This window comes from Typopeltis vanoorti, chromosome 6 (genome assembly GCF_054136105.1).
Source record: "Typopeltis vanoorti isolate ZY-2024b chromosome 6, IOZ_Tvanoo_1.0, whole genome shotgun sequence".
NCBI lineage: Eukaryota > Metazoa > Arthropoda > Arachnida > Uropygi > Thelyphonidae > Typopeltis > Typopeltis vanoorti.
In genome coordinates, this window is record NC_143554.1 from 57162480 (window position 1) to 57172531 (window position 10052).

At 38.7% G+C, this 10052-nt stretch overlaps 1 protein-coding gene across 2 annotated transcripts in view; it reads right to left on the reverse strand.

The window, feature by feature from the left end:
- LOC150105471 (NFX1-type zinc finger-containing protein 1-like) overlaps positions 1–9533 on the reverse strand; it is an 80294-nt gene extending 70761 nt beyond the window's left edge. The window contains exon 1 of one of the 2 annotated variants that reach the window (XM_090394169.1): positions 9412–9533. The gene's annotated coding sequence lies outside the window, so the exon portion shown is untranslated. Of the gene's footprint in view, positions 1–686; positions 1041–9411 lie in introns of those variants that run through there. The other variant, XM_090394170.1, reaches the window with a different exon arrangement.
- Positions 9534–10052: the final 519 nt, after the last annotated feature.

Below are 10052 nucleotides of genomic sequence, written 5' to 3' on the forward strand. Positions count from 1 at the left end.
AAGGTGTCAGAACAAGGTTTTTTGCCTGGAGGGTGGTGAATGAGTGGAATTCATTGCCTGACTTAGTTGTGAGCTCTTCGTCTGTAAATGAATTCAAGAAGAGATATGACAGATATTGTTTTGCTAGTTTGGGTCTCCCGCGATGAGTCTACTGACTCCATGGAGATACCCGTAATAATAATAATAATAATAAAATAATAATAATAATAATAATAATGATATTACTATTCCATCTTGTCAGCATATTCTTCAACAACCATGTAATTTGATGTGCTGTTTTGGCAACCTTTGCAATATGTCCTATTGCAATATTAAGTTCTAAGTTTACAATAACCCCCAAGTCCCCTGCCTTGCCAACTTCTTGCAGTTCAGTTCCATTAATATAGTACACAGCATGTGATCTCATCCTCTCGAAGTGCATCACCATACACTAACACACACACACACACACACACACACACACACACACACACACACACACACACACACACACACACACACACACACAGTCATTCCTCGACTTATGTCCGGGTTCCGTTCCATCCGGCAGAACGTAAGTCGATAAAATCAGCAGAGTTATAGGGGTTAGGGACTTAACCGTAATAATTATACTGTCATTATAATTTTTAAACTTTATTATAAAATTGTACTGTGTTACTGCTACTATAAAACAGGAGAATAATCACCAAAATCTTCCTCTACAATCACATCTTCATTACCTTCCCTGTGTGAACGATTAGGCTGTGGTTCCTCTGGTGTAACTTTTTTTTTTTTTCATGAAAATGTCCAAAGTGCTTTGCTTATTCCTCTTCTTCTTCTTTTCATCATAAATTTGTTTATAGCAAGTAAACACATCATGTATTTTCTTTCTACTAATAAGTAGCATTCAACATTGGGAGTCCATGTCATCAACCATTCTGAGAACATTGCTAACTGCAAAGAACATTTCTGCAAGACCCTTCACTGTAAATTATTTAACTACCTCTTCCTGTTTCTCTTTTCCCTCTTCCTTTTCTCGTTTTTCCTCTTCTGCAACAGTTGTTCCTCCAGTTTGACGCAACTCTTCAGGGGAACTTCTATGAGTTGAATTATGTCGTCATCATTCACTTCGAGATTCAAATTGTTTGCTGGGCCCACTATTACAAACTTCCAAAATCATGCACAAACCTTTTTAATGTATTTTTACATATGCCACTCATACATTGAGAGATCACTTCATCCCAAGCCACAGCAATATTTTTAATAGCAAAATAAATATTGAATGTTTTCCAGAATTGCATGAGAATCTGGTCATTTCCTTCAGTAGTAGAAATGGCTTGTGAAAAAACTATCCGTAGATAATAAGCCTAAAACACTGCAAGAACTCCCTGATCCATCGTTGGATCGATAAAGTAGTGTTTGGAGAGAGAAACATGACCTTGAACTTGGTGAAGATCACCCTATAAGTATAAGACGGATGACCTGGAGCAGTATCTAGAATTAATAAAATTTTAAATTCTATATTTTATTTCACACAATAGCTTTTCATTTCCCTTGCATAGCAGTTGATTAAGGCATCCTCAAACAATTTTTGAGTCATCCACGACTTCTCATTGCTCCGATAATGAACTGAGAGTATGCTTCCTAATGTTTTTGAAGATTTGTGGATTCTCACTGTGCTATATCACAAATGGTTTCAGTTTATATCCGGCCACATTACTCGTAACAGAATCGTAATACAGGCATTAAAAGTTTTGAAACCAGGCATACATTTTAGCTTTTTGTGGATGAATGTCTGCTCAGGCATTTTTTTTCCAAAAGACGGACATCTCATCCATATTAAATATTTGCTGTGGCAAATAATTTTCCTCCATCATAATTTTATCCAATTTTTCCACAAACTCCTTGCAGCCTTCTCAGCACTTGCAGATTTCCATACATTTTCACATTATGCAGTGCAAAACGCTGCTTGAATCTCATGAACCAACCAGAAGAAGCGTTGAATTTGTAGTCGTAATCGGGTCCTACTTTCTCTTTCTTCAACATTTTGAAGAGACTTAGTGCCTTAGCGGTTATGGTCATAGTGATAAGGGGTATGCGCTTTTGGTTCAGGTCCTCTATCCATTATGCAAGTAGCTTTTCCATATATCACCGATAGGACCTTGTCGTCGATTTAATGGAAGCAGATCCTTTCACGGCCTCTACGATTTTATCATTATTTTTCAAAATGGTCATCACTGTAGAATGAGACTATCTGAAGTCATGTGCGATCGCATTGACGGGCTTACCAGCTTCATGTTGCTTTATAACTCGCAACTTCGTTTCAAGATCAATTGCTTGCCTCTTTTACTGTGTTTCTTCACTAGGTTTTTTGATTGTGCATGTAGGGCCATGTTGCACAAAACATTGCAAAATAGTTAACGATTAATACACAAATAACCCATTTTTCAAACACAAATCAACAGAGGAACTGTTGAAGACACGTGCCGAGTGAGGTTGCCGCTGAAAGCGCTGTTGCCACATTTTCCTCCTGTGTGCCTGATAGTTTTCCCCTCCTTTTATACATTCTGGAGGTGTATTTATGCATGCTTTACCATATGCTCGCTTGCATCTTGTTCAAAAGTATAGCCAAAGCTGTCATCTAGCTGCCAAAAATAAAAATGAAATAAAAAATTAAAAATATATATATAAAAAAAACTTGACATAGTCTCTCACTCTTTCACAAAGTACTGATATCAATATGTAAATTGATAAAGCAACAAAAAAAAAAAATAATACTCATAAAAACAACCACAGTTTATAGTGTGCTCTATATCCTTGTGCTTGATTAATATCCTAGCAGCAATGCAAATAAAATTTTTATTTGCATTGCTGCTAGGATATTTATTTGTTAAATAATTAAACAGTTTCCTTTCTATCCATCATTCTTCTTAGGAGTCTACTAGATCAGAGACTTTAGAAATTTGAGATAAGCTAGCAAATGTCTGGGAAATGGCAGACGTTTTTAGGTGGAAATTTTGCAATTGTGCCAGAGCAATGCAGTCGTATAGTGCTATTTGCAGTTGCAAATAGTGTATCGCCAAGTTCTCTGCCATTTGGGCACTCTATTATAAGCAATATAATAAGGAAGTTTGTGGAATGCAGTATGCATCTCGGGAATTGGATGTCTGGCTTGTGAGAAAGGATGGGGTGCAACCGAACTTGTTGCTCCAGGAACGGGAAATGAATACAGGAAAACGAGTAGTGTGGTAGGAGAGAATGAAGAAAAAAATGTGAATGAGAAAATAATAGTTGATAGTGTAGAAGGCATGAGTGACTGTGAAAGTTTAGATGGTTTTGTTTGGGAGAGTGAATTTCGATTTAGAGTGACTGACCTGCAGAGGAAGATGAGGAGCTGAAAGAGGAGGTGAAATGTCTTGGGAGAAGTATAAGTATGAAAGATGAGTTCGAAGAATGGAAGAGATAAATGCAAGGCAAATCGAAGTAGGGGAGAGAGTTTTGGGAATGATAGGAGAGGAGAGAAATTTGTGAATGATAAAAGAGGAGAGAATGGAATTGGATATGGAAATGGAGAGAATGGAAACAGGAGAGAGAGGTTTAGAAGTGCTAGAAGAGGAGAAAATGGAATGAGAGAGAGAGGTATGGGAGTGCTAGAAGAAGAGAAAATGAAAACAGTAGGAGACAGGAAATGAGAGAGAGAGGTATGGGAGTGCTAGAGTAGGAGTGAATGGAAACAGTAGGAGAGACGGAATGAGAGAGAAGTATGGCAGTGCTAGAAGAGGAGAAAATGGAATGAGAGAGAGGTATGGGAGTGCTAGAAGAAGAGAAAATGAAAACAGTAGGAGACAGGGAATGAGAGAGAGAGGTATGGGAGTGCTAGAGTAGGAGAGAATGGAAACAGTAGGAGAGACAGAATAAGAGAGAGGTATGGCAGTGCTAGAAGAAGAGAAAATGGAAACAATAGGAGAGAGGGAATGGTAAGAGGTATAATGTATGGGGACTCAATGATCTGTGGTGTTCAAGATACAATGTGTGAGGAGTGTTTGCCAGGAGGAACGATAGAAAGGTTGGCTTTGGCAGTTAAGAGAGGTGAAAGGGTGGATGAGATGATTGTGATGGTGGGAACAAATGACTTGAGTGGTGGTGGTGGTGGTGGTGTAAATAGGGCAGCTAGAGATATCAGATTCTTGCTTCAGATGGTACGAAAGAAGACACGGAGAGGAAAGATAGTGTGTGTGTGTTGCCTAGGTATGATAATGACGAACTGAGCAGAAGAGCAGTAATATTGAATGACATAATAGCTAGAATGTGTGATGAGAGGACTGGAATATGTGGATGCTTGGAGTGCGTTTGAGGACAGAGAGGAATTGTATGCAAGAGACCACTTACATTTGAATGAGGAAGGACATAAGTATCTGGAGAGATTGCTGTTCTGAAAAAGTCAGTGTGTCTTAGGGAGAATGGTAGCAGAGGTGGCCTCTTGTGGGAATGGGTACTTGGGAGAAGGGGGACGACATCAGGTAATACTGAGCTCAGTGCAGTCTAGAGGGGATAATGCTGGGTATAGAAACAACGGCATTTATATGCTATATACTAATGCCAGGAGTATATGGAACAAAGGAGAGGAATTGGTGGCGCAGATAGCATCAGCCTGGCCAAGAATTATTGGAATCACTGAGACGTGGTTGACAGAAGAGGATATAATAATAGGAATAGAAATCGCTGAGTACAGCATTTTTCGGCAGGATAGGAAGGGAAAGCGTGGTGGTGGAGTACTGCTTATAACACGTGACGACCTATGTCCTTTATGAGTGGAGACTTTGGAAGGCTGTGACACTAATGATTTTGAAAGCATATGGTAGAGGTGGGCAAGACAGGATATTTAGTGGGGTGTTGCTACAGACCCAGGAGCATGGAGGATGGGGACCAGGAGATGTTTAGACAGTTGAGTTTGGCAAGTGCAAGAAGAATGATTGTTATGGGAGATTCTAACTACAGTAATATAAACTGGGGAGAGGAAGATGCATGTAGCAATAAGGGAATGAAATTTCTAGAATTCTTGAGGGACAAATGTCTTAGGCAACATGTAATAGAGGGAACAAGAGGTTCAAGAATTTTGGATTTGGTTATAGCATCAGAAGAGTTGATAATAACTGAGATAACATCTCTCCCACCAGTTGGAGAGAGTGACCATATGGTTTTGACTCGGAAAATGAATAGACATGCAGGCATCTCAAAGAGAAAGGAACATATGTTGAATTATAAGGCAGGTGATTATAATAGTCTAAGACATCAACTTGGGGAAGTTTCATGAAGGGAGGAATTGGAAGGCCGGGATATCATTAGTGCGTGGGAAATTATGAAAGAATATTTGTTAGCAGCAATGATAAGTTGTACCATGAGTGAACAAGAAGGCACAATTTGGAGTAAAGTGGATGACAAACAATATTAAACAGGAATTGCATGCGAAAAAGAGGCTGTGGAAGAGATATAAGGAGACAGGTGAAGAGAAGATGCATGAGGAGTATAAGACACAGGCCTTAAGAGTGACTAGTATGGTAAGGAAGACGAAACTGGAATATGACAGGAGATTAGCCCTAAGATCCAAAGAAAACCCTAGGGAATTTTTTTAGATATGTGGCCAGTAGGAGGAGAAATGACTGTGGAAGAATGATATTGTGGAATAAAAATGGGAATAGAGTCACTGATGTAGAGGACATAGTAGAATTGTTCAATGAACACTTTATTGGAGTATTTCATCCTGGAGGAGTCAGTTTTAATGCTAGAGGGATAAGGCAGGTTCAAGGTTTAGAGGTACAGGAGGAGAGTGTGTTTCAAATACTGAGTACTCTGGATGTCAGTAAAGCTGTGGGACTGGATGGTATTTCACCACGAGTTTTGAGAGGATGTGCTAGGGAACTGACAGTGCCTTTGACCTGCTCTTCAATGAAAGTCTGGCTACTGGAAAGGTGCCCATGGAATGGAAGGAAGGCAAGATAGTGCCATTGCATAAGGGTAGTAGCAGACTGGAAGTGTCTAATTATAGACCAGTTTGTGTGTCATCAGTAGTTAGTAAGATCTTGGAGAAAGTAGTGAAGGACCGTATACAGCATTGGGCAGATGAGGGTAATGTTATCTGTGAGAGTCAACATGGATTTGTGAAGGGACGCTCTTGTTTTAGCAATATGTTAGCCTTTTATGATAAAGTTACAAGAGCATTAGATGAGGGAGAGGCATATGCTGCCATTTTCTTTGACTTAGCGAAAGCATTTGACAGGGTGCCACATGATAAGCTGATATTTAAGTTGCAGCGCATGGGTCTGGATGTCAGATTGGTCAACTGGATTCAGGATTGGCTGTCCAATAGGTATCAGAAAGTTGTGTATGGCAGGGCAGTTTCAAGGAAGCAGAGGGTTACTAGTTGGGTCCCACAGGGCTCAGTGCTGGGATCTATATTGTTTAACCTTTATATCAATGACATTGTCAGTGGATTGCAGGGGGATGTTCAGTTGTTTGCAGATGATGCAAAGCTGGGAAGGATTATTAGTAATAATGCAGATTCAGCAGCCCTGCAAGAGGATTTGAATAAGCTAGATAGATGGGCAAATGAATGGGAGGTGTCAGTTTAATGCAGCAAAATGCAAGGTCTCGAGGTTTGGGAAACATGATGGGACACTGCATACTCTATGGGAGGAGTTATACTGGAGGAAGTAGGGGAGACAAGAGATCTGGGGGTTCATGATTGATAGAAACCTGAAGTTTAGGGGACATATTGCAAAGGTGGTGAAGGTAACACAGAGGATTGCTGCTATTATGAGAAGGACACTGACCTGCAGAGATAAGAGGGTTATCATTCCGTTGTATAAGTCTCTGATCAGACCACACTTGGACTATTGTTCTCAGATTTGGTCCCCAGGATTTGAAGGGGATAAATTAACTGTCGAAAGGATACAAAGACGGATGACAAAGATGGTTTCAGGACTGTACAAGGATAGTTATGAGGATCGGCTGAGAGAATGTGGACTGCAGAGTTTGGTGGATAGAAGAAGGAGAGGTGATATGATTGAGACTTTTAAACTGTGGAGAGGTGGTTACAGGGCTGACACTGGGGAGTTCTTTCGCTTGGTTGAACAGTGGAAAGGAGTGATGACAAGAGGCCATCCCTGGTGGTGATCAAGAGGGTGAGGAGTGTTGAGAATGAGAACAGTTAATGAGTTCAAGGAGTGGTATGATAGACTTTGTGTTTCTTGGGGGGGGGGGGGACCTCACCTCGATGAGTCTTGATAGACTGTGTTTCTTAGGAAGGACCTCCCTCGATGAGTCTTTTGACTCCATGGAGGCCTGAATAATAATAATAATAATAATAATATATGGATTCACTGTAAAAGACTTATGGACCATCTAGCAAATAAGTATCTGTTAACAAAATAAATTTATTATACACACGTTTTAGCTTCTATGGTGAGACCGGTATCAAAAGTCTACATACAGTATATATGAATACACAACTTATAACTAAGTAACTGGAACACACTGCAAAATCCTCTTCCTTAACCGTAATATGGGCATACCTGCTAGTGTGTGTGTTGTATGAAAGTGAGAGGGGGGGGGGAAGAGACATAACAGGATAAAAATTTTGAGTTCAATAATATTCAAAAAATAAATAATTAAACAGTTTAATAATATAGAGAGTTCAAAATTAATTGAAGAGCTATGTATTCAATAGATGGGATCCTGAACATGTTCATGAGCGATGTTAAAACTTACATTTCTAGTTTTGACAATGGTTAATGAAGAAATTAAGTAGAATTTAGAACATGTTAGAGAAGGATGCTTTAGTAGTGTCTATTAAAATGCATTGTTAACAGAGTCTGAATTATCAGAACAAAGTCCATAGACTTCAATGTTAAAAAAAGACCGTTGAAAAGGAAAGCGTCCCTTCTAAATAAAGGATGAATTCAAAAACTAAGGATTATCCATAATTCAAGTTGGTTGCACTGTGACATTCCACAGGTAAGGGATTGTGTGTCATGCAATTTTGCAATTTTCCAAGTGAGACAATTCTCGTCAATACATACCAACCAACTTGAATTACGGATAATCCTTAGTTTTTGAATTCGTCCATTTTTTAGAAGAGACTCTTTCCTTTTCAATGGTCTGTTTTTTAATTTTCCAAGGGAGACAATTCTCGTCAATACATACCGTCATTTTTTCTGGACAACATATTCATTAGGTGAGTGAGGTATGCAGTTTCAAAAAATGTCATATATTGCCCTTGGCATATCTTGGACCTACTTCAAATTGGAGCTACTATCTTATGTTATCTTTCACCATTACTTTTGGACCTAAAAAGTAATGGTGGAAGATGACATAAGATAGTAGCAATCAAAATTATTGAGATCCTGAAGCCACTGTGCTTATGTTTATTTAGGTTTCCTAAATAAACCTAAACCAGAATTAGGATATTGAGGAGATAGAAAAACTTCAACTTTATAGGCTTTCTAAAAGAAACTTGTATATATATTCCAGGCAAACCCTATGTGTAAAAGTGACAGCATGGTCTTCAGTGCAGACTATTCCACTTCATGGTACTTCATGTAATTTTAAATTCTTCACAATGATGAACTACATATCTTTCTGATTAGCTCAAGCCACACAACAGATACAATAAGTTAAGCATTTGGTAATACCAACTAATGTCAAGCAAATAAGTTGGGTGGAAGCCTCACGACAGCAACTGAGGTTGGTTAATTTTGGGCTTGTACTTTCGAGTTATTGTTCTGTTGGCTTTGAATTACAGTCGAAGCAAAAAAGACTACGATGCCAAGTATTACTCTGTAATCTGTGTGTGTGTGCGTTTCTTTATTTGATTGTGCGATCCATCTTCATATCATTGCGTGAAGGCACTGCAATCCGGTTAATTTTCGCTAACCGTTGGATAATATTACATTACGAGGCACTATACTGAACGTCATATCAGTAAAGCATTGTATATGATTTGCTGATTAACAAACTACTGTTTGAAAACTATTAACAATGCCAGAAACCGTAGCTGCATTGCTACGAAAAACTGCTCTACGGGGGTGACATAGACAAAGATTGTATGAGGGTGGATGGGTAACATGTTCCGATAAAAAAAAAAAAAAAAAAAAAAATCACAGTCAAATCGATAAAACAAGGGTTCAGTGTTATCGCTACTACATATTTGCAAAACATGCAAATCAGATGAAGCAACTTGACGAAGAAACTGGTCAGAAAGACTTAAGCACCTTTGATTTTTTCTTACTTGCAGGATCAAAAAGGAAAAAAAAAAAAAAAAAAAAACGTTTTCTGTGAAGGAGCCTGTAAATATAATTTAATCTGTGCTGTCATAGTTCTTTTAGCACATTACAAAAACATTCCAAAATTATCAAACAAAAGAATCGATCATACCTGAAAATTTTCAGAGTGAAGTTATCTGGCGCTCAAATAATTAAAGAGAAATAACAATTTAATCTCTGTGCTTAAATACAAAAATTTACAATAACAGATATCGCGAAAGCGAAACTGCTAAAGCGAAACCAAAACAAGATAGTAATTTATTACGAAATCTTAGTCACGTGATGTTTATTACCTGCTCTCGGTATTCATTCTCTCCCTATGGCCATCATGTGCCAGTAATTCGTATTAAATAATACCAACTTCTACACAAAGCTCACAATAAGTGCGCTTGACACCAGCAAGTGGGTTCTAGCGCAAGGATCGAAACTTTTCTTATTCAGGTGAAGAATAGTACAGGAAAGATGATAACAGGTCTATGAAAATGAACATTATGAGAACAGGTTGAATGTGGATTGCAGAAATTGGTTGATAGGCGGAAAGGGGGTGATATGATTGAGACATTCAAATTACTGAAGGGGTTTCTATAAGATTAATTCAGAAGATATTTTTGAGAATAGGACTGGTGGTGGGAGGACTAGGGGCCATACATGGAAGCTGGGCAAGAGTGTGGTCAGCAAGGATGTTAGAGCAAGGTTTTTTACTTGGAGAGTGGTGAATTAGTGGAATAAGCTGCCAGAGTCTGTTGTGGGTGC